Source organism: Oryx dammah, unplaced genomic scaffold (genome assembly GCF_014754425.2).
Source record: "Oryx dammah isolate SB20612 unplaced genomic scaffold, SCBI_Odam_1.1 HiC_scaffold_11077, whole genome shotgun sequence".
Lineage (NCBI taxonomy): Eukaryota > Metazoa > Chordata > Mammalia > Artiodactyla > Bovidae > Oryx > Oryx dammah.
The window spans coordinates 2,526,981-2,554,932 of NW_024080471.1; positions in this window are offsets into that span (position 1 = coordinate 2,526,981).

Below are 27,952 nucleotides of genomic sequence, written 5' to 3' on the forward strand. Positions count from 1 at the left end.
CTGAGAAATTCTTTCTCTCATATTCTAAATGATCTTGTTGGGTAGAGGATCCTAGGTTGCAGGTTTTTTCCTTTCAGGACTGTGAAAATATCTTCCACTCTCGTCTGGCCTGCAAAGTTTTCTGTAGAGAAATTAGCTGATAGCCTTATGGGGCCTCCCTGTAGTTGCCTCTTTCTTTCCCTCTTTCTGCCTTTAGAATCCTCTTTTAACTTTGGCCATTTTAAGTGATGTATCTTGGTGTGTGTCTATTTGGGACCCTCTTTGCTTCCCGTACCTGGATATCTGTTTCCTTCATTAGCTTTGGGAGGTTTCAGCCATAATTTCTTCAAATACATTTTTTATCCCCATTTTCTTTCTCTTCTTCTTCTGGAAGAAGAAAGAATTCCTATTATGTGTAGGTTAGCGTGCTTTATATTACCCTGTAGATCTCATGTGTTGCTTCCATTTCTTTTTTTTTTTTTTTTTTTTGGTCTCTTTTAAACCACTTATTCTTCTGCATTATTTAGTTTGCTGTTTATTGCCTTAGGCTGGGTTTTTATCTTGGCAGTTAAGTTGTCTAATTTTGATTGAGTCTTCTTTATGGTTTCTAGTTCCTTGTTACAGTGATCTGCACTTCTGTCAATCATCATTCTTAGTTACTTTAGCGTTAAAAAAAATTACATTTTGGCTGTACTGGGTCTTCATTGCTGTGTGCGGGTTTTCTCTAGTTGGGGCAAGTAGGGAGTGCTCTCCAGTTGGGATGTGCGGGCTTCTTACTGTGGTGGCTCATTTGTTGCGGAGCGTGGGCTCTAGGACATGAGTGTTTCAGCAGTTGCAGCATGCAGGCTTTAGAGTACAGGCTCAGAAGTTGTGGAACGTGGGCTTAGCTGCCCCTCGGCACGTGAAATCTTCCAGGAGCAGGGATTGAACTTGTGTTCCCTGCACTGGAAGGTAGATTCTTAATCACTGCCTGTATGTTCAGTCGTTTACATTGTGTCTGACTCTTTGTAACCCTATGAACTGTTGCCCACCAGGCTGCTCTGTCCATGGGTTTCTCCAGGTAAGAATACTGAAGCGGGTTACCATGCCCTCCGCCAGGGGATCTTCCAACCCAGGGATCTAACCCATATCTCCTTGCATCTCTTTATTCACTGAGCCATACTGGACAACCAGAAAAGTCCTCCTTTACCGTTTTTATTACCTCACCACTTTTTTGGAGTTTGGGTCTGGTAGACTGGAAAGATCTATTTAATTGTTCTTTCAGAGGGTTTCTCTTGTTCTTTTTGTTTTTTTGTGGCACTGTATGACTTGCAGGATCTTAGTTCTCTGACCAGGGATTGAATCCAGGCCGCAGCAGTGAAAGTTCCAAGTCCTAACCACTGGACCACTGGGAAATTCCTTCTCTTGTTCTTTTAAATGGGAGTAGTTCCTGTACTTTTAAACTTCACTTACATTTCTTTGGCTCTGTGGATTGAAGAGAAATAGTTATCTACTGTGGTTTTGAAAGGGTGTTTATATGTTGGAGTGTCTCTGTGTAGACTGTGTTGAGTCCAGTATTTTTGGTGTGCGAGCTGTATTTGGTATGGATACCTGCCACATCTTTTCCCAGGGTGTGCTGGCAATTGTCCCCTTGATTAAGGGAGTATTTTTGGTGTCATGGTGACCAGAGCCTGCACTGGATGTGGGCTTAGGCCTCCCTTTGGCTCTGTGGTTGTCACAGCCCTGGTGGGGGCAGGGTCTGCTCCCCTTTCGTTGGCTTAGAGATTCCCAGGTTTGATTCCAAACTGCAATGTGAAGTAGATGGGGCTGGAATCCTCCCTCTAGGTGAGGAGTTCCTCCCCAGGAGCTGTCCACTGAAACATGCGGTTCTGTGGCACTACCCATAACCAGAGTGCACACCCACAGAATCAGACTTGTCTCTGCTGTGGGAGCACCAATAATTGGCTCATGCACCAGCCCCTCCTGATTTCAGCATGTGCATGCTTTCAAAGCCCAAGCTAAAGTCTGCCAAGGTTATGAGCTCTCAGAGCTTACTGAGGCTGTCCCCCGTTTTGGGAGCACCAACAGTCTGCTCAGATGTCAGTGTGTGCATGCTCCTAAGATCTGGCACAGCCAGAGCTGTGAGCATGACAGTGAGTCTTCTATGATTGACCTCTGACCCACCCTTCACTTGATATTGGGGCTTCTGTGGTGGACCAGGGCCCCATCCCATGTTCACCCCAGTTGCAGGCTGGTCCACACTCCAGGCCCTCTGAACTGTCTCTGCACAGCCGCACCAAGTTCTCTCCTGCTGTCTGCACTGGCCTAGGTTTCATCCCCAAGGAGCTTTGCACCAGTAGGTGTGTATCTTGGGCTGGCAGGTGCAGCAAGGTGGCAGCCATTAGTGCTGGCGCCTGTCTCTCCTGCTTGGCAGCAAACCAGCCCACGCACACTCCTCTCTGGCCGATTCCAGGCCCCTGCAGCTCCGTCCCAGCTACCAGAGGAGGCTCCCAGGGTGAACCTTTCCTCTTAAACAGCTCTTTCCCAGTGTGTAGGTTCTGTTTTGATTTCCTTGTTTGTTTTTTCCCCTTTAGTCCTATCTGGTCATGTGGGGCTCTTTCTTGCAGCTTTGGTTGTTCAGGATCTTCTGCCAGCTTTCAGTTGGGATTCTGGGAGAATCGTTGTAGATGCATTTTCCCCCGCTCTGCTCAGCTTGCAGGATCTTAGTTCGACACCCACTATGGTGGAAGCACAGTCTTAACCACTGGGCCACAAGGGAAGTCCCTGTAAAGGCATTGTTGATGAATTGTGGGGTGAGGTGAGCGCCACATCCTTCTACTCCACCATCTTGATTTCCTAAAACTCCTTCCTTAAAGCTAATGCCATAGTATTGAATTCTATGCTCACAGGGTAGTGAGTGAGTGAGTGGTAACAGTTCGGTTGTGAATCACTAGTTAACCTTTGCAAATATGTTGACAAGGATTAAATGACAATCAGTTACTTTCGTGCTCAAGACAGGATTGACTCAAGTCTTGTCAATGATTGCGCATCCCTTGGGACCACATGGCCAGAGTTATCTGTATGTCTATAGGCCTGTTGCACTGGATGATCAGAAAGGAAAGTTTATGAAACAATGAAGTACGAGGCTGGTTGTACCAGGGATTTGTTCCTTTATTGCTTTTCTTCAGGAGACTACCTGCCCTGAACAGTTCATCTCTGGTCAGATACAAAAGGAATAATTCAAGAAAGGGAGCTAGCACTTGACCTCAATGCCTGAGATATTACCACAGGTCCACAGAAACTGCTTGCCTTCTCTATCGAAGGTTTTTCTAGATTTATCAAAATTTCCACACAAAAATTCAGAAATGAGGAAAAACACACTGCAGTTCAGTGTCTAGTAATAGGGAAGCAGGTCTCTCATATAGGAAATGGAAGTCTATCAAGATGGGAATCGGGTACATAATAATCTCCTGACCTAGAAGTGACTGTAGTATGTATCCACTAAAAGGTAACTGTAAATGAGTATTTGGAGAAGGCAATGGCAACCCACTCCAGTACTCTTGCCTGTGAAATCCTATGGACAGAGGAGCCTGGTAGGCTACAGTTCACGGGGTCGCAAAGAGTCAGACATGACTGAGTGACTTCACTTTCACTTTTCACTTTCATACACCGGAGAAGGAAATGGCAACCTCCTCCAGGATGCTTGCCTGGAGAATCCCAGGGGCGGGAGCCTGGTGGGCCGCCATCTATGGGGTTGCACAGAATTGGACACGACTGACGTGACTTAGCAGCAGTAGAAGCAAGTGAGTATTTCCCAGGCAGCATAAGATTTTAATTACTGTTATCTGGGTTTAGTGAATTTTTTACAGGGGCACTTACCAATGCATTGTGTGTTATGAAACAGTACTGCTTCTGAGGACATAAGAGAGACTGAGAAACATTCCTCAGGCATTGACCACGGGAAAGATGAGGCAAAAAGAGCAAAAGAGAGCAAATGAAAGAAAGAGGAGAGGCAGAGACAGACAGATAATTAGGTAGAAAAACAAAGACAGACAAAAACTGGTAGAATGAGACAATCGGAGACAAAAGCCAAACAGAGAAAGTGGCAAAATTGATGGGAAAGAAGAGAGAGAGAGGGTGTGGCCACAAGCTCACTCTGACTTTCAGAAAGCAAGCATTTCTCCTAGGTCATGGGTATTTGTATACCATCAAGACGGCTAAAGGAGAAATGATTATTTTCTTTGATAGCAGATTATGTATTTTCTGAAATTCTGTACTCTTATTAATAGATAAAAGCATTATTATTCTTTACATATATACACTACTATCTTTTCAATTGGGGATAGATGGGCCACTTTGGGTTTTCACTAGTGTGTTCCCTTGTTTGACCAATTGTGAATCATTGCAAAAGATCTTTGAAAATATGTTCATAAGCATTGATGGGTTTCCTGTTTGTGCTTAGGATTGGTTTCAAAACCAGTAAAGAAGAAATCTTAAGGCAGAGCCCGTTGGTGTCCATGAAAACCCCAATAAGAGAAGGGCAGTTGCATCATCAATAGCCTCAGATTTGGACTCCAAGAAAGTACCCAGCATTTCCAAATGCATTGCCTCAGAGGGTCTCCTGGAGACAGAATCAGCTCTGAATATGAATGATAAATGTGTGGCAAAGAATGCTTAGGAGAGAAACCAATGAGAATTTAATTCTTGCCCTGTTAGAGCTCCAGATGTGAACATCATGCCCCTGGTTGTAGGGTGCAATGATGCATGGCCAGGAAGTTTTTGACTCTTGTCCCGAAGCTGCCAAGAAGTCAGAATTCCTCTCCTCCACCACCTTGGCAGTTTTATCCTAGGGCTCCTGAGCTGGGGTTGTTGAGTGGGTACTTTTGAGCACTCAGTGGGGAGAAGGGTGGTGAGGAAAAAATACTTATGTATGTATATACATATACGTGTATAAGATAAATTATATAAATGGTACTATATATTATATGTAAATGATGCAGTATTACATGTACATATACTATATACTTTATGTAATACATACTGTATATAAATGTAACATATACTATATGTAAATGATACTATATTTCATGCGTCCTACGCACTGTATGTGCACTTGGCTAAATTTCTTCTCTTTTTTAATTTATTCTCCTTCAGAATGCTTCCCAAAGGGACCAGGAGAAAGTGGACATTCATCTTTCTGTCTCAAACAAGTATCCTTGTGCAAGTTTTCAAGAAGAACCAGTTTCCTGGCATTGCAATTAGGGAAGAATTGGCTTGTCAAACAGGAATTTCAGAATCTCAAGTCTAGGTAAGTTCTCAGTGGGAGCAACATGATTTGTCCCATGTGAAGGGTTATTAAACCCTGGGGTAATACTGGATACATGTAGGCTTTAAGGGGGTTATCTTGCTGATTGAAGGCAAAGCTGTGGGTTTTAGAGTCCTAGTATTGCAAGTGGAAGTCCTTCCAAGGTAAGAAGTCCCAAGTTGTATTGGCAGCAGTGCATACACATGTACAGAATGGCAGGACAGAAGCAGGAGGAAGAAGCGTTGCTCTCTGTAGTAAATACCTTAAATGCTGTTGAAGCTCAACAGTGCTGTTATATTGCCTGAGAAGTGTCTTGGTATAAAAGTGGGAGCACTGAACTGTGTGTGGCAGCATGTAGTCTGCATTGTGTTTTGGGTTTTCAAGGTCACTGAACTTGTGCAGAGCCTGCCCTCTTAAAGGGATTTGTTGTTCAGTTGCTCAGTGTGCGACTCTCTGCGACCCAGACAGCAGCACTCCAGGCTTCCCTGTCCTTCACCATCTCCTAGTGTTTGCTCAAACTCATGTCCATTGAATCGGTGATGTCATCCAACCATCTCATCCTCTGTTGCCCCTTCTTTTTGTTTTAAATTAATTAATTAATTTTAATTGGAGGCTAATTACTTTACAATATTCTAGTGGTTTTTGCCGTACATTGACATGAATCAACCATGGGTGTACATGTGTTCCCCATCCTGAACACCCCTTCCACCTCCCTCCCCATCCCATCCCTCAGGGTCATCCCAGTGCACCAGCCCTGAGCACCCTGTCCCATGCATTGAACCTGGACTGGCGATCTGTTTCACATATGATAATATACATGTTTCAGTGCTATTCTCTCAAATCATCCCACCCTTGCCTTCTCCCATAAAGTCCAAAAAACTGTTCTTTACATCTGTGTCTCTTGCTGTCTTGCATATAGGGTCATCATTACCATCTTTCTAGATTCCATATATTTGCGTTAGTATACTGTATTGGTGTTTTTCTTTCTGACTTACTTCACTCTGTATAATAGGTTCCAGTTTCATCCACCTCATTAGAACTGATTCAAATGCATTCTTTTTAATGGCTAAGTAATACTCCATTGTGTATATGTACCACAGCTTTCTTATCCATTCATCTGCTGATGGGCATCTAGGTTGCTTCCATGTCCTGGCTATTGTAAACAGTGCTGCAATGAACATTGGGGTACATGTGTCTCTTTTACTTCTGGTTTCCTCGGTGTGTATTCCCAGCAGTGGGATTGCTGGGTCGTATGGCAGTTCTATTTCCAGTTTTTTAAGGACTCTCCACACTGTTCTCCATAGTGGCTGTACTAGTTTGCAGTCCCACCAACAGTGTAAGAGGGTTCCCTTTTCTCCACACCCTCTCCAGGATTTATTGTTTGTAGACTTTTTGATAGCAGCCATTCTAACTGGTGTGAGATGGTACCTCATTGTGGGTTTGATTTGCATTTCTCTGACAATGAGTGATATTGAGCATCTTTTCATGTGTTTGTTAGCCATCTGTATGTCTTCTTTGGAGAAATGTCTGTTTAGTTCTTTGGCCAGTTTTTTGATTGGGTTGTTTATTTTTCTGGAATTGAGCTGCATGAGCTGCTTGTATGTTTTTAAGATTAATTCTTTGTCAGTTGCTTTGTTTCCTGTGATTTTCTCCCATTCTGAAGGCTGTCTTTTCACCTTTACTTATAGTTTCCTTCTTTATGCAAAAGCTTTTAAGTTTAATTAAGTCCCATTTGTTTATTTTTGCTTTTATTTCCATTATTCTGGGAGGTGGGTCATAGAGGATCCTGCTGTGATTTGCCCCTTCTCCTGTCATCAGTCTTTCCCAGGATCAGGGTCTTTTCTACTGAGTCAGCTCTGCATCAGGTGGCAAAAGTATTGGAGCTTCCACTTCAGTCCTTCCAGTGAATATTCAGGACTGATTTCCTTTAGGATTGACTGGTTTGATCTAGTTGTAGTCTAAGGGCCTCTCAAGAGTCTTCTCCAACAGCACAGTTCAAAAGCATCAAAAGTTCAAAAGTTTTTCAGGGCTCAGTCTTCTTTTTGGTCCAACTCTTACATCCATACATGACTATTGGAAAAACCATAGCTTTGACTAAATGGACCTTTGTAGGCAAAGTAATGTCTGCTTTTTAATATGCTGTATAGGTTTGTTGTAGGTTTTCTTCCAAGGAGCAAGCATTTTTTAATTTCATGGCTGCAGTCCCCATCTGCAGTGATTTTGGAGGCCCCCAAAATAAAGTCTGTCACTGTTTCCATTGTTTCTGCATCTATTTGCCATGAAGTGATGGGACCAGATACCATGATCTTAGTTTTGTCAGTGTTGAGTTTTAAGCCAGCTTTTTCACTCTCCTTTTTCACTTTCACTAAGAGGCTCTTTAGTTCCTCTTTGCTTTCTGCCATAAGGGTAATGTCATCTGCATATCTGAAGTTATTGATATTTCTCCCAGCAATCTTAATTCCAGCTTGTGCTTCATCCAGCCTGACTTTTCTCATGATGTACTCTGCATAGAAGCTAAATAAGCAGGATAACAGTATATAACCTTTACGTACTCCTTTCCCAATTTGGAACCAGTCCATTGTTCCATGTCCAGTTCTAACTGTAGCTTCTTGACCTGCATACACATTTCCCAGGAAGTAAGTAGGGTGGTCCAGTATTCCCATCTATTTAAGAATTTTCCAGTTTGTTGTGATCCACACAGTCAAAGGTTTTAGCATAGTCAGTGAAGCAGAAGTAGATGTTTATCTGGAATTCTCTTGCTTTTTCTGTGATCAAATTGTTGGCAATTTGTTCTCTGGTTCCTTTGCCTTTTCTAAACCCAGCTTGAACATCTGAAAGTTCACAGTTCACATACTGTTGAAGCCTGGCTTGGAGAATTGTGAGCATTACTTTACTAGCATGTGAGATGAGTGCAATTGTGTGGTAGTTTGAACATTCTTTGGCATTGCCTTTCTTTGGGATTGGAATGAAAACTTTTCCAGTCCTGTGGCCACTGCTGAGTTTTCCAAATTTGTTGGCATATTAAGTGCAGCACTTTCACAGCATCATCTTTTAAGATTTCAAATAGCTCAACTGGAGTTCTATCACCTCCACTAGCTTTGTTCATAGTGATGCTTCCTAAGGCTTACTTGACCTCACATTCCAGGATGTCTGGCTCTAAATGAGCGATCACACCATCATGGTTATCTGGGTCATGAAGATCTCTTTTGTATAGTTCTTAAAGGGATACCTTAATGATTTGGAGTCTTTCCTATTATCCTCAGTTGGAGGGAGGGACTGTTGCCCCTAGATGAGAACTGTTGTACTCTGTACATTATTGACATAGTGTTTTTGAGAATCAAGAGTCAGGAAGCAGGTCCATGGGCATATGGAGACAGTCTCTGAAAGACTCACATTTGAATCAGGACCTATATCTGTGCTTCAGGTGGCTTACATCTGTTCCCCATGGATTGAGAGGAACCTCAGCCTAATTAGCAGAGCCTCTTTATTGATTTAGTCTAGAAAGTTGGGCTGAATCTAGACCCAGGTGATTTTCATCTGGACTCGGTACCTGCTTAGTCCTGGACCTCTGTCCAGAAGAGATGGGCTGGTGGACATAGTCAGTGGACATGGGGACTGGATCCGTGTATTTTAACTTACACCAATCCAGGAAAGGCATTGGATGAAGGAAAGGTGAGTTTTCATTTGGACCCTAGGTACTGACGCATGCAGGAATGTTTGGAGCAATCCTGAGGACCTCGAGCCTAGTGTGTAAGAAAGTGAAGGTGAATCTCTGGTTATTTCCTAGAGGACTCCTAAGGGGGCTGATCTGAAGGCATCCATTTTCTGAAGAGAGGGCAGAACAGGTGCTGGGCAGTGAGTGAAGGGCCTGACATTCTGGCCAGTCAGTGGGGGTCTGCTGGAAGCCAGGTGTCTGGGGTTGACCTGCTGTGCTCGTCGTTTCCAAGGACCAGTTTGCAGGTCTAGATCAAATTCCCCTGATTAGGCCTAACCAGAAACGCCCTCTGCCTGACAGACTGGGTCAAATTGATTTGGAATATCTTACTTCTGATGTGCATACCTCCCTTCTTCTTCACTAGATGTGGTTTTTGAACCGAAGAGCTTGGCACCTGGAGCAGAGCAGAGGTGGGCCTGTGAAGGTCCTGGCACGTGCATGTGTGCTCAGTTGTGTCCAACTCTTCATGACCCCATGGACTACAGCCCGCCAGGCTCCTCAGTCCATGGAATTTTTCAGGCAGGAATACGGGAGTGGGTTGCCATTTCCTGCTCCAGGGGATCTCTTCATTCCAGTGATCAAACTCAAGTCTCCTGTGTCTCCTGGATGGGCAGGTGGATTCTTTACCACTGAGCCACCTGAGAAGCCCAAAGTTCTTGGCAGAAGGCCCCAATGCCAGGCTAGATCTGACTGTTCTTGGAAACAAAAGCCCACAGTAGCTCTCATCAATTGCCTCCTTCCAATTTGCTTTAGAGCATCCAATCTTTTGCCACAGCAGCTCCTTTTTTCTTCCCCATGTTGTTCCTTGTGTGCCCTCTGCGGGCTGGTCATTGAAGTCCATGGTAGTGCAGCCTACCCAAGCTGTGCAGGGAAAAGAAAACTATAAACCTCTGGGAACAGTTCCAAGTTACTCCTCAGTAGGATCAAATCTGGGCGTGGGTCTCTACCTACTCACACAGCTCTCAGGCCTTCATCCCAAGCAACATACCAGGAGAGCAACTTGCAGACTGGCTTGAAAGCACTCTCCCTCCCAGACTCTCTCAGCCTGACTTTGATAGTCCTCAGTCACACTTGCAGGATTTGGCTTGGCCACGCTTATCCCAAGCCACGGAACAGGGGACCCAAGTTGTAATCTCTAAATGGGAGTCTCGGGAAAGAAAGATTCTGCAGCCTGCACATGCTGAGCCTCATATCTGGCAGTAGCAGGCACTCTCAAGTGAAAAAGATGTCCCCTTTGCTGGATCAACACCAGCACTCGGCACTTGGAAGCTTATCAAGCCTCTTAGATGAACGCTTGTCAGCCAAAGACATTCAAGAAAAGGAACAACCCTTCCTGAATGTGGATGCATGGGAACAGAAGCCACCAGAAACTCCAGAAGCAGCCCTCAGCAAAGAAAAATTTCAGGCACTTATTGACATGTTGCCAAGCTGACCAAGGTCTCAGACTTAGGAGGAAGAAAGAAGCTTTCTCCTGACCCTCTTTCAGACCTTCTTTCTTGGGATACAGGACCATCTTGGTAGAAAAAAAGGAATAAGCAACACTTAGTGTTTGGGAAACACATGTAGGCAAGAAGACCCATCCTTGACTTGAAAGCCTGAAAGGCTTGTTTCCCCTTTGTCCTGTTGCCTCCTTAAGTGTTTCCCAGCTCCACCTGGATTCTGAGGAAGCTTGGACACCAGGAGAGGGACCTTTCCTGAAGTTTTAGTGAAATCTCACATTGTAATGACATATGTGGCCCAGCTCTTCTGTCTGTACCATCCCTGAACTGGAACCATAACAAGATTAGATATAAGAAGGACTTGTTCACATGTGTTACTTTTCTGGCAAGATTGGAAGGCACATTTGAAGTGTGCTTGGTGTATGGAAGAGGAGGGAATGTGGTGTGACTTGAACATTCAGGTGAAGGAACATGAGCCCTTTTCATGGCGGTGAATGTCAGATCTGGCAACTGGAAGCAACTTAAGCCTCTAACTAGTAATGAGTGCTTCAGAGCTTCAGTCCTTAATACACTGGAGACTTCGCATATTATTTTCCCCTGGAGCATTTGCAATATAAAAAAAAAATGGCAGGAGAAGGTACAATAACATCTCCAACCCATTACTCTGGAAAGGCTAGGAACCTCACTTTCTATTGTTTTAGCATGTTTTTATGTATGGGCCTGCATATGTACCTGGAATTTTTCATTATGGATTAAAAAACAAAGTCTGCATTCTGACTCTTTGTGGTCTTCCTTCAACAGAACCTGCTTCCTTCCTTTGAAACGGATACACGGGATTTTCAAGTTGTATGTGACATTCCATTGATTCAACAAGTGTATCTTTGAATTCACTGTGACTTCTTTGTTGTGCTTTGGTTCATTCATACTACTCTGTCCCATCTTTCCAGTTCTCCTTATCTGTAAATACATACACATCCACCTCTATTTTCATTTGACAGGAAGACTGTTACAGTGGCCACACATAGTGGGATAGTGCCTCTGGAAAAGAGTCTGAATGTGGTAGCCTCATGACAAATGGGGCTTGAGATTTGGAATGGGACTCCTTGCAGAAAGGATTGTGTATTTCAATATAGTGGGAGGAAGACTACATCAAGGGTGGCTAGAAATACTCAGATCCTTTGTTGACAGGACTTCTGCAGGCTGTAGATAGAGCAAAGGGCTATCATTGGCTTTTGGGTCCAATGACACCCACCGCAGAGGAGCCCAGGGATGGGCAGAGGAGCCCAGGGATGGGCAGTGGAGCCCACATACTCATCTGATGGCCAGTGCAGAAGTGCATCTGCATGCTCTTGGGATACCCTGGATGCTGTGCATATCAAAGCCTCTGCTCTGGGACTTTGCTGGTGGTCCAGTGGTTGGGACTCCATGCTTCCGCTGCAGGGAGCCTGGGTTTGATCCCTGGTTGAGGGACTAAGATCCCATGAGCTGCATGGTGAAGCCAAAATATAAAAGCCTCTGCTCTGACAAGGAACCTACCACTTGAGTTGTCCAGTTGGGAGGTGGTGGAGGTCTGGCAGCCAGTTCTTTGGCAAGAGAAGCAATCTAATCAGAAGTTTTAGGAAAGTTTATCAGCAAAAACGTCCACCTTCTTGAGGCAGGACTGTCCTGATCCACAAGATGATTTTATCGCCTCCCAATCTCTGGCACCTGAGGACGAAGGACTAGAATCTGGATGTCTTCGAGACATTCTCCTGAGACTTGAAGACAGCTTCTGGTCCCCTTGGCAGCCATCCACAGGTACCACCTGATGACCATCTTTAGAATGGGCAGAAAATCAAACACACAAAAAAAGATAGCAGCTAGAATGACCATTTGGCCTCTGGAGCCATGATTAAGACATAGATCCTGGACCAGCTTGGGGTTTTTATGCTTTCACAAATGCTGTAGTTGAGGCCCTCCTTCTGCAAAGAAAGTTATTGTGCTCATGCTTGAAGCTTTCTACTCAAGTAACTCCTTGTGCTGTAAGTAAATAAGTCCTAGATGCCTTTGAGGGTGGAGAGCAAACTACTGTTTGGGAAGAGTCATGTGCTTCCACAGAACATATGCTTAGTTAAAATAATAGTGTTTTGCTTATGTAGAGCCAGTGGGCATTCTGCCAGATGTACAGCAAAACAAGCACACTCACATCAGCATTATTTTAACTAATTAACTTTAATTAAGAGCCGGTGCAATTATTTGCATTCCAAATTCTAAATAGTCTTAATTTTCTTCATCTTAGTCCATATTTTTGAGTTTCATAAACCTGAGTGGCAAAAGAATATACTAAAGTTGGTAATATGTATGTGTTTTAATTTTTGAATTGCCAGGAGTTCAAACTGAATTGAAATGTTGGCATGGTAGTATTTTTCATCCAAATCATTCCTTTCAGACACAGCTGTGTCATCCAACTTCTGAGTTGCTGCATACCCCTTTTCTTTTTAAACACATAATTTAGAAAATATTAGTTGTCACTTCAGGTCTGTATTTTGTTTTCATATTGGTATAACGAGGTCTGTCTTGGATGCTGTGGGGTTGTCATTGTACTTCCCACCTTATTTTAATTGTCTTTTTCTTCTCACAGGTTGTTGAGTCACACCCTTCTTTTCTGCACTTGTGGTTTTCTGATGCTCCCAGACCGGAGAAGGAATAACCAGCTACAGACGGTGAGTTTCTCTTTCCTTCAACTATTAAACACTTATATCTTATTTCTCTTTAGGGGGATATTGTCAGAGAACATTGTTTTATAGGTTATGTTGTATTTGTATGGGATGGGCTGTTCTTAGCTACACATTCAGTGCTGTGTTGGGCATGTGTTGTTGGAATTCATGGAGAGAATATGACCCAGGTCGACCTGGGAGATGAACCTAGATAATTGAATCACCTCACCCACCCCCACCCCCCAGCCTTTTGCTTGAAATGTGCATTCTGCTTGATCTCCTCAAGAGGTATGCTTAACAAGGACACACTTTTGAGACAGCAAGGTATTGTTGGCACCTGTGGACAGTATAGCTGACTGAACTGTTAAGGCTTCTATTTAATGTTTTTAAAGATTCTGGCATACAGGTGGGAAGTCATCTTGTGGCTGCCCAAGATGAGCCTCAGAAGTAAATTCCTTTGCTTGTTAAACATCTACCTACCTATCTAGTGTGGTTTGCCCCTTGCTTCAGTCTCTGTGGCATGTGAGTAGTGGGGTGGGTTTCACTTTACACTCAGGAAGCTCCTGAGTAGTTGAAATCCAAGAGCATGATTGGGTAGACCCTGGCCTTACTCATCCACCCATAGTATTCAAAGTATCATGATCGCACCCTCAAATGAAATGATTTAGAAATGGAATGCAGTGGGTTTCTGAAGATGCCAAGGGAAATATGTAGTGTACACAGGGAAGTTAGGCTGTTCGTTTTGGAAAGAGCATACCCAAACCTAATCCTGAGGAACCCAGAGTCACAGATCGCAACTGAAAGCAAACTGTTTGAGTATGTGAAAATTAGAGAATCTGAAAACGAAATTTAGGTGAAAGGATGATAGCAGCTTCAGAAGTATCTGGTACTTCTAGTACTTAAGGCCTCTGAACTTGTTTTTCATTTAATTTCCACTTGCCTCACGGGATTCCTTCAAGGTCATAAATTTTGAATGAGGGTTTATGGTAGGAAGCGGTTGAAATAGATAGGAGTGGAGCATCTTGTGCTTCTAGAAACTGAACAATTGGCCAGCAGTTCCTGTGTGATCCAGGTAGTTCCCCCAACATGGATTCATCAGCTCATCAAGCAATAAGTCTGCATCAGCATCTGGGCTTTGTTGTTGGATCATCTAAATGACTTGATGCAAAGTATAAGTGACCACTAAGATTGCAGTGACAGGTTTTATTGGGCTGTGTTTCTGGAATAAGCTGGGTAAAAAGATTGAGAGTGACTTGGGCATTTTCTTGAGATGGAAAATGAAGTTGGTAGCCCTGTTCCCCATCAAATGCTTCTCTACCAAAAGTCTTAATTAAAGTTGGCACTGTACGATTATACAGAGTGAAGTAAGCCAGAAAGAAAACACCAACACAGTATACTAACACATATATATGGAATTTAGAATGGTAATGATAACCCTGTATGCGAGACAGCAAAAGAGACACAGATGTTTAGAACCGACTTTTGGACTCTGTGGGAGAGGGAGAGGGTGGGATGATTTGGGAGAATGGCATTGAAACGTGTATACTATCATGTAAGAAACTAATCGCTAGTTTAGGTTCGATACAGGATACAGAATGCTTGGGGCTGGTGCACTGGGATGACCCAGAGAGATGATATGGGGAGGGTGGTGGGAGGGGGTTCAGGATTGGGAACTCATGTACACCCATGGTGGATTCATGTCAATGTATGGCAAAACCAATACAGTATTGTAAAGTAAAAATAAATAAATAAATAAATAATAGCACACACACACACACACAAAAGCTCTGGAGAACAGAAAAAATAAATACCACAAATAAAAAATAATAATAAAATTGGCACTGTAAATGTACAGAATGGCACATAAATTTTCAAATTTTTTTAATTTAGTTGATAAAAATATATGTTTTCCAGGAGACCAAGTTTGGAATTTTGAGTTGGTTTGGTTCTTTTTTTTGTTGTTTTTATTGTTTTGTTTTCAGTTTTAAGTGGTTAATTTCTGTTGAGTTTATGGAAATAATCAAGAAACAATTCACAGTAAGAATAGAAGAGAGTTTATTTTTGCCAAACTGAAAACTAGACCCCAGAAGACATAAGTTCCAGATTCACTTGAACTGTCTTCCCCTGGATTACAAAATGGAGGAGGTTTACCAAGGCAAAATCTGCAGCGTTGTACTTAGTTCCATGAGTTACTTCTAAAGAGGTACTATTGGAGCTGGCAAGAAATAAGGGTGGTATAAGTATTGTATTGTAAGTAAGTATTGGTTGAGGTCTGAAACCCTTCCTACTCACAGAGGAAGACCTTGAGACCGTAAGTTTGCAGCTGGCAGCTGCTAACAGTCCTCTTCTTCTTCTTTTTTTAAAGGGCTGGTGTTGTCCTGGAGTTTGATACAGTTTAGAAAATTCAGGATCTCAGTGATACAGGAACATGTGTGGAACCACAACCATCATGGCCATCTGGCTCCAGTGGGAATGCCTGAAACACAGTTCTATACTTTTTCATAACAAAGAACAAACATCGAACATGATGGAGTATGTCACTTCAAAGTTTAAAATGAGAAAGATTAGCATGTACACAGCTAGTCAGCATGACTTCACTATCTTCAAAGGGAAACTCATCCTCCAAGGAGTACCAGCCCGGGCATCAGCAGAAGGGGGACGTTTGTCCTTATCTTGAAAGTAGGTATTGAAAACAATCTAATAAAGGGAGTCTGTGTTTTTTTAATAGTTCAAACAGATGTGCAATGTACATATGACAGGCCATAAGAGAAGGTTTTCTGATTAGCACAAGTATAAGGACTTTCCCATGAGTCAGCTGGAGAAGGAAATGGCAGCTCAGTCCAGTGTTCTTGCCTGGAGAATCCTGTGGACAGAGGAGCCTGGTGGTCTACGGTCCATGGGGTCTGCAGAGAATCGGACATGACTGAGCAACTAACATGTATCAGTATGTGAAAAATTCTTCCATCAATTTAGTGATATCCTGTTTTTCTATGGCTTTGCATTTCATTTGCATGTAATCCTGTGGATTGTTTGTTAATGGTTGGTAGATCCAAACAGTGTTGACTCTCATTTTTTTCTGATAGGCATATGTCAAGCTCCCAGTGTCCCATTCAGTTAACAATGGAATGTAATCTCTGGACTTAGAAGTTTCCCACTTGACATAAAGACAGCAGCTAGGCTAGCACCATTGTTTTGCATCTATATGGAATCTGCCCCCGACAAGACTTTCCCCTTTTCTGTTCAGCCGGCTGACTCCCAGGAGGACTGTGAAGAAGGAGGCTTGTGTGGAAGCCATATCAAAAGTACACTCTGTGAGCAGTGCTTCAAAAGAACACCTACCCTGGTAAAACTACCGGAGAGCAATTGGCCTGAGAACTTGGCATTCTAGAAAGCAGAATTCAGGTAAACTTGAATGTTTTTATTCATTCTCTGTCCACATCCAGAAGCAGTCTGGGCTAAGAAATCTGGAGTCAATCTTTTAGGTCTGGAAATTTCCTTATAAGTGTTAGCCTTATGGTGTCATGCAATGTGAAGAATTAAGTAAAAACAAGCAACACGTGAAAGTGACGTAATAGAAAAAGGGTCTGAGATGAGAGTTTTCTCATAGGTTGAATGCCCAAAATGCAGTCTGCTACAGGGACCTCTGTTTTGAGGGCACGCTAGAGAGAGGTGCTTCTCTTCAGGTGCTTGAGACAACAGTGACTCCAGTCTTGGCAACAGTTGTTCATCCCTCGGGAAAACATGGCCAGAGTGAGCTGAGTGGCAGTAGGCCCATTCCAGAGGATGGTGAGAAAGGAAGCAGTGAAACACGAGGCCTGGTTGTGCCATGGAGGTTGGTCCTTTATTGCTTGCCTTCAGAGAACTGCCTGTGCTGAAGACTTCCTCTCTGGTCAGGAAGGAAAGGAGTCATTAAAGAAAAGAGCATTTGAGCACAGGCCTGGGATGTTACAGCATATCAGCAAAGATTGACTGTCTTTCCCCAGAAGTTTTTTCTTGGTTTATCAAATTATCCACACACAACATTCAGAAATGACTGGAAAAATGAACACACTTTGTTCTTTGGTCTCCAGTAGTGAGGAAGCAAGGATATTGTTTCACTGTTGACATCAGTGGCACACATTTCAAAGATGGGGATCGGGTACATCAGAGTGTCCTGACCTAGAAGGGACTGTGGCCTGTATCCACTAAGATGTAACTGACTGTAGATGAATATTTCCCAGGCAGCATGGGGTTTTAATTATTGTTATCTGGGCTTGGTGAATTTTTGACGGGGCAGTTGCCCCAGTGTGTTCTGTGTTCTGAAACAGTCCTGCCTGAGGTGACTGAAGAGAGACAGAGAAACATTATTCAGGCATAAGTGAGGCAAAACCCCAAAACAGAACAAGTAAGAATAAGAGGAGACAGAAATGGAGACTGAAGCTGAAAGAGAGGAAAACAGACAGAGACGGGTAGAAAGGGAGTAGAGATAGAGACAAAAAGTCTGATACAGCAACTGGCTGGTTTGATGGTAAGAGAAATCGAGAGAGAGAGGGTTTGCTAGCGAACTCATTCTGACTGTGGGAAAGCACACCTTGTCTCCACCATCACAGGTCTCGACCTTGGATACCAAGAGAAAGACTAAAGAAAAAATTATTATTTTCACTGATGCAGATTGTGTATATTCTGAAATTCTGTTCTCTTATTCAAAGATGAAAGTATTCTTTGGATAGTTATATAAAGTATAGATGACAAATATCCATGGATATAATACAGATCTCAGACCTTTGAATCATTAATATTTCCACTGGGGGCAGATGGGCCATACTGGGTTTTTACTGGTTTCCTGGCTTGTTTGTTCTGTTGTAAATCACTGCAGTAGATCTTGGAAATAGATAAGCTTGATAAGCTGTAGCTTAAATGAGAGCTAGATCATGACCGGTCTCTAGTTTTAGCTGAGGAACTGGTAGTGTTGCATGTTCTGGCTCTTGAACCTGAGTGGGATCTGTGGCTTGAACTTGCTCTGGTGCTACAGTGGGCAGTAGGGACTCTAGGTCTTGAAATGTTTTCAGAGCTTGTTCTGGAGTTGGTGCTATAGCTCCACGAAGATAAAATATCATCAATAGGACTGCTTTTCCACGTGTCTCAGGAAACTTCTCACTGTCAATAATTGAAGTTTCAGTCCAAGATGCCATCTACCACCAGGCAGTCCAGGGGAAGAGTGATCTGAGCCTCCTCGTTGCTCCTGGCCCAGTTCCAGCCTTGGGAGGCTCTGTGTGGCCCAGCCCCTTTCCCTCCCCATTTGCCCCCATCGCCCACCCTGAGTCCTCCTCACTATCCCCCTCTGTCTCAGTGGGCTCCAGGTGCTCAGGTTGTGCCCAGAGAAGGCGGGCTTGGTGAGCCAGGTCTCAGTCAGGTATGCTGAGTTCTATGTAATCCAGTAGCATCTTTCAGGGAGGGAAATGATGGGGCCGGTGGAAGTTCTCAGGGTAAAGGTGCCCACAATGGAAAGATGAACCTGGAGGTTGTTATGCAGGCAGCAGAGTCAGAGGCCAGGCATTTCCTTCCACACTACTCTCCCAGGACAGCACTGGTTGTGATGTCTAGTGTGACTGTCTGATTCCAGACTAGAATGGAAGCCCTGGAGGGCAGGACTGCTGTCTGCCCGATTCATTAAATGTTGGGTGTTCCTAGAAAAGCACCTGCCTCTAGTGAGCCGCCTTCTATATTTGAAGAGTGAGACCAACCAGCTCCATCATATGCATCTGAGTGGCCTGCAGTCCCACTGCTCACCTCCAGTGGTCCTTGCTCTCATTCACCCAGGACACAGAACCCTTATTGGAATCACAAACCACCTTTTAAAATGGGAAAACAGTTCAGCCCAAGTCCACAAGGACAGTGGCAAATGAGGTAGAGATTTCCTCAAGGGGAATAAATAAATGATCAATTAGCACAACCGCAGACCTTTCCATGGGGCCAGGTCCCTAGAAGGCACTTTCCATGAAGGACCCACTTGGTCTCCACAATCACCCCACGGGTCTGGTCCTCCCTTTACCCTAGTGTGTAGAGGAGCAAACAGGCTCAGAGAAGTGAAGTGGCATTCCAAAACCTCTCAGCTAGGAGGTGGCTGAGTCCCCAGTGTCCCACGGGGGCACAGTGCTCACCTTGCAAAGACAAGGTCCAGCACCTGCTGGGGGCTGGCAGAAGCCCTGTAGATGCCCAGGAATGTGGGGAGATAGGAGGGGTCCCTGCCCAGGAAGGCAGGCACCAGGTTCCCCATCAGCATCTCCATCCTGCCTCCCTGGATACTCCATACCATGCAGGTCTCATTCCTGTCCTCTGTGGATACATATTCACAGCAGAGACATCTGGAATGGCCTACTGTACAATATTTCAAAGAAGCTTAATTTAGGCATACTTCCGGGAACCACTCTGATCTGTAGCATGGTAACTGGCAAGACCTTATCCCAAATTAGTCTCTTGAAATATTATAGCAGTGCTCCTTTGTAAGGTATAATTCAATTTTTCTTTTTGGTTTTTCCTTTTGATTGTGGTCTCTAGGATTAATGTAGCTTCCAAATAATTTGTAGTGCCTGTGGCTACTTGTTGGGTTATGCTAGAGGCAAAAGCAGGCCCATCATCTCTTGGAAGGGTATTGTTGTTGTTCAGTCACTAAGTCGTGTCTGACTCTTTCTGACCCCATGGACTATAGCATACTAGGCTTCCCTGTCCTTTGCTGTCTTCCGGGGTTTGCTCTAACTCTGGTCCATTGAGTCAGTAATGCTGTCTAACCATCTCATCCTCTGCCACCTTCTCCTCAGGGTCTTTTCCAATGAGTCGGCCTAAGTATTGGAGCTTCAGCTTCAACATCAGTCCTACCAGCGAATATTCAGGATTGATTTCCTTTAGGATGGACTGGTTTGATCTCCTTGCAGTCCAAGGGACTCTCAAGAGTCTTCTCCAGCACCACAGTTTGAAAGTATCAATTTTTCGGCACTCAACCTTCTTTATGGTCCAATTCTCACATCTGTACATGACTCCTGGAAAAACCATAGCTTTGACCTGGAAAAACCTATATAGACCTTTGTCTGCAAAGTAATGTCTCTGCTTTTTTAATATGCTATCTAGATTTGTCATAGCTTTCCTTCCAGGGAGCAAGTGTCTTTTTTTTTTTAATTTTAATTTTTACTTTATTTTACTTTACAATACTGTATTGGTTTTGCCATACATTGACATGAATCCGCCATGGGTGTACATGAGTTCCCAGTCCTGAACCCTCCTCCCACCTCCCACCCCATATCATCTCTCTGGATCATCCCTGTGCGCCAGCCCCAAGCATCCTGTATCCTGTATCGAACATAGACTGGCAATTCGTTTCTTACATGATAGTATACATGTTTCAATGCCATTCTCCCAAATCATCCCACCCTCTCCCTCTCCCTCAGAGTCCAAAAGTTCGTTCTATACATCTGTGTCTCTTTTGCTGTCTCGCATACAGGGTTATCATTACCATCTTTCTAAATTCCATACATATGTGTTAGTATACTGTATTGGTGTTTTTCTTTCTGGCTTACTTCACTCTGTATAATCGGCTCCAGTTTCGTCCACCTCATCAGAACTGATTCAAATGTATTCTTTTTAATGGCTGAGTAATACTCCATTGTGTATACGTACCACAGCTTTCTTATCCATTCATCTGCTGATGGACATCTAGGTTGTTTCCATGTCCTGGCTATTATAAACAGTGCTGCAATGAACATTGGGGTACAGTGTCTTTTAATTTCATGGCTGCAGTCACTGTCTGCAGTGATTTTGGAACCCAAGAAAATAAAATCTGTCACTCTTTCCACTTTTATCCCTTCTTCTTGCCACAAAGTGATGGGCTGGATGCCGTGATCTTATTTGAGTGTTGAGTTTTAAGCCAGCTTTTTCACTCTCCTCTTTCCCCCTCATCATGAGCCTGTTGATTACTCTTCACTTTCTGCCATTAGAGTGGTTTCATCTGCATAACTGAGGTGGTTTATATTTCAGGGTGTTAAGCAGCCCAAATCTGGGGGTAATTTTCTTAAGGAGGTCTTTAATTTTATCTGAGCTGCCTGGTATTTTGAGACGTTGACCTGCAGGAGAAGTGACCCTCTTGTGGCTTGAGAACTGCTTTTCCTTTGCTGCCTTTCTTTGCAGCTTGGTCAGTTGACTAGTTGCCTTTTTATTATGAGTTTTGCTCTTTTGGTGACCTGGGCAGTGCATTATGGCCAATCATGAGGGCTTATGGACTGCTTGTAATAGTGACTGGACTTAAGAAGCGGGCTTTAAGTCTTTACTGTTTCAAGTGAGGAGCCCCGTCTCTTTCCAGGTTGCCCCGTGGGCATGCTCTTCGGATAATATATAGCAAGTGTCTTTGTGTCTGTTTACTCACTTTCCTTCAGTGAGTAGTAAGGCTCTTTTGGAGCAATGGTTTCTGCCTCCTGGTCTGAGCTCCCTGAGGATAGGGCTTTTGCTTCAACAGTCTTTTTAAGGGTTACCAACATACCCATCACATTGCCTACCTTGGTCCGTGGTGCTGCTTCCATTGGTAAACAGTTCCATACCTGGCTCAGCTGAAGGTTGGTGCTTGTCGGTCTGCTGGAGTATACTAGCTTGATGACATGTAGGCAGTCATGCCCTTGGGGTTGTGCAGCATTAATCTGGAGCAGTGTGACTGGATTTAGGGCTGAAGTGACCTGAGGTTTTACACTGGAATTGTCTAAGGAATGGCTTAGTACTGGGTTGGCCAAACCTTAAGTTTCTTAAGTAAAAAGACACATTTTTTATTTTCACCAAGAACTTTATTGAACAATGTATTTACTGTTTTGTTCCACTACCTATTGTCTTTTTTCAGGCAAATTTATAATTTCATCTTCCCAAAACTTTATTCTTTTTGAACAAATAAATGTTTTAAGGTGCCTTTTACAGTCTTCCAGGGAATTGAAATTTTTTCCATTAAGAGAATTTTGGAAAGACTAAAATAAATGGACATCTGAAGGTCCAATGTCTGGTGAATACAGCAGATGAGTCAGAACTTCTTAGCTAAGCTGTGACAATTTTTCCTAGTCATCAAAGAAACATGTGGTCTTGCGTCACCCTGGTGGAAGATTATGCCTTTTCTGTTGTTGAATTCCAGATGCTTTTCATTGAGTGCTGCCTTAGTTGATCTCATTGGAAGAGTACTTGCTGGAATTAATCATTTGGTTTTCAGAAGGAACTCGTAATAGAGGACTCCCTTCCAGTCCCACCATATACACAGCACCACTTTCTTTGGTGTGGTTGGTGGTGGTTCATTTTGCTTGCCATAGGAACTCTTCCATTCCACATTATTTTGCTGTATTCCCTTTTTATTGCCAATCACAATTTGTTTTTAAAATGTTTTCATTATGTTTTAGTAGAGAATCACATGCAGAAATACAGTCATTAAGATTTTTTTTACTTATGTTGAACCCAAACATCAAAGTGATTAAGGTGGTACAAATAATTTTCAGTGCTTGATTTGGAAATTTTGAGTATTTTGGCTAACTCATGTGTGGTATAATGTTAATTGTTCTCAGTTCATGTCTCGATTTGATTGCTGTCCACTTCAGCTGGTCTAACTGACCGTGGAACATCATCCAGTGAGAAACTTTGCAGATCACTTTGGACACATTCAGTCAGTCACAGCACCTTTTCCATACACCACACAAATCTTTTTTTTGCTTTTCAGTTGAGTTTTTACCTTTCTTGAAATAATTAAGCATAATATGATGGAAAATTTTTCTTCCATTTTCAATATTAAAATGGCTACACAAAAATTCACCAAATTTAGCAAGTTTTTTTTTTAATGCAGCTGTCACAATACAGTCTAACAAAATTGTTTTAAGTGAAGTGCAACTCACTTTTGAAGTACTACTATAGCCATTTTGTGGAAAAGACCAATGAACCTTTCGGCCCACCCAGTGCTTTCCCATTCTCCCAAAAGCCAACCAGCAGTCCCCTTTTTGTTCCAATAGAGAAAGGACGTGCTGAGGGACATACACAGTGGGACTTGCCCCAGGGTAAACTACTCAGCTTCTTGAAAGTGAAAGTGAAGTCGCTCAGTCGGGTCCGACTCTTTGCGACTCTGTGGACTGTAGCCCACCGGGCTCCTCAATCCATGGAATTCTCCAGGCAAGAATACTGGAGTGGGTTGCCACTTCCTTCTCCAGGGGATCTTCCTGGCCCAGGGATCGAACCCCGGTCTCCCGCATTGCAGGCAGACGCTTTAACCTCTGAGCCACCAGGGAAGCCCCAAGTGTGTCACAAATAGCTGGTACAGCTCAAAGGGAGAGGGGCTATCCTTTAACAGTCTGTTCTAGTTGTTTTGAAGAATAGGCAATGCATGGAGGGATATTCCCCATAGTTTGTATTAATACCCCAAGACTTATGCTTTGTCTCTCCTGGACATACAATTTGAAAGGTTCCTTTAAGTCTGATAATTCCAAAGCTGGGGCTGAGACTGACTTTGTTTTTGTTGTTTCAAAGGCTGCTTGAAACTTACTTTAGTCCAAGTAAGGGGCTCAAGATCATGTCCCTTTAAAAATTAATAGAGGGGCTTTCTTTGAGCCCCTATTTCTGGATCTGATCCATAGGCAGCAGAGCCCTGCCATTCCCAGAAAGCCCCTCAGATGTCTGCCAGTCTTGGATGTTCCCAACCCTGGAGTTACCTGTTTTCTCTCAGGCAAAAGATGCTGCTGTCCTTGGGAAACAGCAAAGCCCAGATGCATGGCTTGTTGATTCAATATTTGGGTCTTCTGGGGAGACCGTATGTCCACTCTTGGCCAAATAGTTGAGGTTTCTGATGATATCAGTATTTTGTAGACACTTAACCACGTGTAGGGCTTGCTATGAGTAAATTGTCCACATTTTGGAATAAAAGTCCTCATCTAGTATTAAGTTTCTAAAGTACCTAGCCAACAGTTGCCTTAAAGAAGGTGGGGGAATTTTTTCAGTTGGGGGATAATTAAAATTATTTAATTGCTTTACAGTGCTGTACAACAAGGTGAATTAGCTGTATGTATACATAAATCCCTCCCCTCCCCTACCATCCCACCCATCTAGGCTACCGCCGAGCACTGAGCTGAGATCCCTGCACTCTACAGCAGGTTGCCACTAGCTGTCTCTTTTATATATGAAAACGCGCACATGTCAGTCCCAGTCTCCCGCTTCATCCCCACCACCATTTCCACACGTTCATTCTCTACATCTGTGTCTCTTTTCCTGCCCTGCAACTAGGTTCATCTATGTGATTTTAGATCTAGACTCCACATATATGTGTTAATATATGATGTTTGTTTTTCTCTTTCTTACTTCACTCTGTATGACAGACTCTAGGTTCATCCACATTCTCTGTAAAGGACCCAGTTTTCTTCCTTTTTGTGAGTCATATTCCACTGTATACATATATCACATCTTCTTTATCCATTCATCTGTTGATAGACATCTAGGTTGTTTCCATGTCTTGGCTATGTAAATAGTGCTGCAGTGAACACTGGGGTACGTGTGTCTTTTTGAATTATGGTTTTCTCAGGGTATATGCCCAATGGTGGGATTGCTGGGTCGTATGGTAGTTTTATTTTTAGTTTAAGGAATCTCCATACTGTTCTCCAGAGTGGCTGTATCAGTTTGCACCACTAATGGTGCAAGAGTGTTCCCTGTTCTCTACACCCTGTCTAGCATTTGTAGATTTTTTTTTTTTGATGGTGGCTGTTTTGATGGGTGTGAATTGATACCTCCTTGTAGTTTTGATCAGCATTTCTCTATGAATGAAAGTTGAGCATCTTTTCATGTATCTCTTGGCACCTTTATGTCTTCTTTGAAGAGATGTTTGTTTAGGTTTTCCACTGATATTTTGATTAGATTTTTTTTTCATACTGAGCTCCATGAGATGTTTGTATATTAATCACTTGTCAGCTGCTTTGTTTGCAGATATTTTCTCCCAATAGGAGGGCTGCCTTTTTGTCCCATTTATGGTTTCCTTTGCTGTGCAAAAACTTCTAAGTTTAAATAGATCCATTTGTTTATGTTTTTATTTTCATTACTCTAGGAGGTGAGTTAAAAAATCTTGGACTGGTTTAGTTAAAAAATATTCTTCCCATGTTTTCCTATAAATGTTTTATAGTGTCTAGTCTTACATTTAGGTCTTTAATCCACTTTGAGTTTATTTTTTTGTATGGTATTAGGGAGTGTCGGAATTCATTCTTTTACATGTATCTCTCCAATTTTCCCAGCACCACTTATTCAAGAGACTGTCTTTTCTTGCCTCCTTTGTGATAGATTCAGTTCAGTTCAGTCCTCAGTCGTGTCTGACTCTTGGAAACCCCATGGGCTACAGCATGCCAGGCCTTCCTGTCCATCACCCACTCCCGGAATTTAATCAAACTCATGTCCATTGAGTCAGTGATGCCATCCAACCATCTCATCCTCTGTCATCCCCTTCTCCTCCTGCCTTCAATCTTTCCCAGCATCAGGGTCTTTTTAAATGAGTCAGTTCTTCACATCAGGTGGCCAAAGTGTTGGAGTTTCAGCTTCAACATCAGTCCTTCCAATGAATATTCAGGACTGATTTCATTTAGGATGGACTGTTGTGATTTCCTTGCAGTCCAAGGGACTCTCAAGGGTTTTTTCCAACACCACAGTTCAAAAGCATCAACTCTTCAGCATTGAGCCTTCCTTATAGTCCAACTCTCATATCCATACATGACTACTGGAAAAAACATAGTCTTCACTAGACGGACCTTTGTTGGCAAAGTAATATCTTTGCTTTTTAATATGCTGTCTAAGTTGGTCATAACTTTTCTTCCAAGGAGTAAGCATCTTTTAATTTCATGGCTGCAGTCACCACCTGCAGTGATTTTGGAGCCCCCTAGAATAAAGTCTGTCACTGTTTCCCCATCTATTTGCCGAAGTGATGGGACCAGATGTCATGATCTTAGTTTTCTTAATGTTGAGTTTTAAGCCGACTTTTTCACTCTCTTTCACTTTCATCAAGAGGCTCTTTATTTCTTCTTCGCTTTCTGCCATAAGGGTGGTATCATCTGCATATCTGAGGTGATTGATATTTTTCCTGGCAATCTTGATTCCAGCTTGTGCTTCTTCCAGCCCAGCATTTCTCATGATGTACTCTGCATATAAGTTAAAAAAGCAGTGACAATATACAGCCTTGACGAACTCTTTTCCCTATTTGGAACCAGTCTGTTGTTCCATGTCCAGTTCTAACTGTTGCTTCCTGATCTGCATTCAGATTTCTCAAGAGGCAGGTCAGGTGGTCTGGTATTCCCATCTCTTGAAGAATTTTCCATAGTTTGTTGTGATCCACAGTCAAAGGCTTTGGCATAGTCAATAAAGCAGAAATAGATGTTTTTCTGGAACTCTCTTACCTTTTGATAATCCAACGGATGTTGGCAATTTGATCTCTGGTTCCTCTGCCTTTTCTAAAATCAGTTTGAACATCTGAAAGTTCACAGTTCACGTATTGTTGAAGCCTGGCTTGGAGAATTTTGAGCATTACTTTACTAGCATGTGAGATGAGTGCAATTGTGTGGTAGTTTGAGCACTGTGTGGGTTTATTTCTGGGTTTTCTGTCCTGTTCCTTTGATCTGTATTTCTGTATTTTTTTCTTTTTTGCCAGTTCCATACTTTTCTTTTGTAGTACAGTCTGAAGTTGTCTGATTCCTCCAGCTCCATTTTTATTCCTGAAGATAGCGTTGGCTATTTGAGGTCTTTCATGTTTCAATCCATACAGATGTTAAAGAGTTTCCATACAAAGTGTACAGGGTGGCGCTAGTGGTGAAGAACCCACTTGCCCCTGCAGGAAACTTAAGAGTCGCGGGTTTGAACCCTCAGTTGGGAAGATACCCTAGAAGGGGGCATGGCAACCCACTCCAATATTCTTGCTTGGAAAATTCCATGGACAGAGGAGCTTGTCGGGCTACAGTCCATAGGGTCACAAAGAGTTGAACACAACTTAAGCAGCTTAGCACTCATGCACAGATGGTAAAATTTTGGGGTCTAATTCTGTGATAAATGCCATTGGTAATTTGAAAGGGATTGCATCGAATTTGTAGGGTGCTTGGTGTGGTATAGTCATTTTCACAATATTGATTCTTCTAATCCAAGAGCATGATATTTGTGTTGTCTTTGATTTCTTTCATCAGAGTCTTATAGTTGAATTTGTAGGGTGCTTGGTGTGGTATAGTCATTTTCACAATATTGATGTTCTTTTACCTCCTTAGGTAGGTTTATTTCTAGGTATTTCATTCTTTCTGTTGTGATGGTAAATGGAATTGTTTCCTTAATTTCACTTCTGATTTTTCATTGTTAGTGTATGGGAATGCAAGAGACTTCTGTCCACTAATTTTTAAAAATTTTTATACATTTTCCCTTTCTTCTTTCCCTCTCCTTAGTCAGTTTTTTAATTTATTTGTCTGTATCAGATCTTACTTGTGTCATGTGGGACCTTTCATTGCAGTGCACAGACTCTCCAGTTGTGGCACTCAGGCTTAGTTGCTCCATAGTGTGTGGGATCTTAGCTCCCCAACCAGGGATTAAACCCATGTTCCCTGCATTGCAAGGCAGATTTTTAACCACTGGACCACCAGGGAAGGCCCCTATGCATTAATTTTATATCCTGCAACTTTAACAGATTCATTGATTAGCTCCAGTAGTTTTTTGGTGACATGTTGAGGATTTTCTATGTATAGTATCATATCATCTGCAGACAGTGACAGTTTTACTTCTTTGCCAATATGGATTCCTTTTATTTCTTTTTTCTCTCTGATTACTATGGCTAAGACTTCAAAAACTATGTTGGATAATA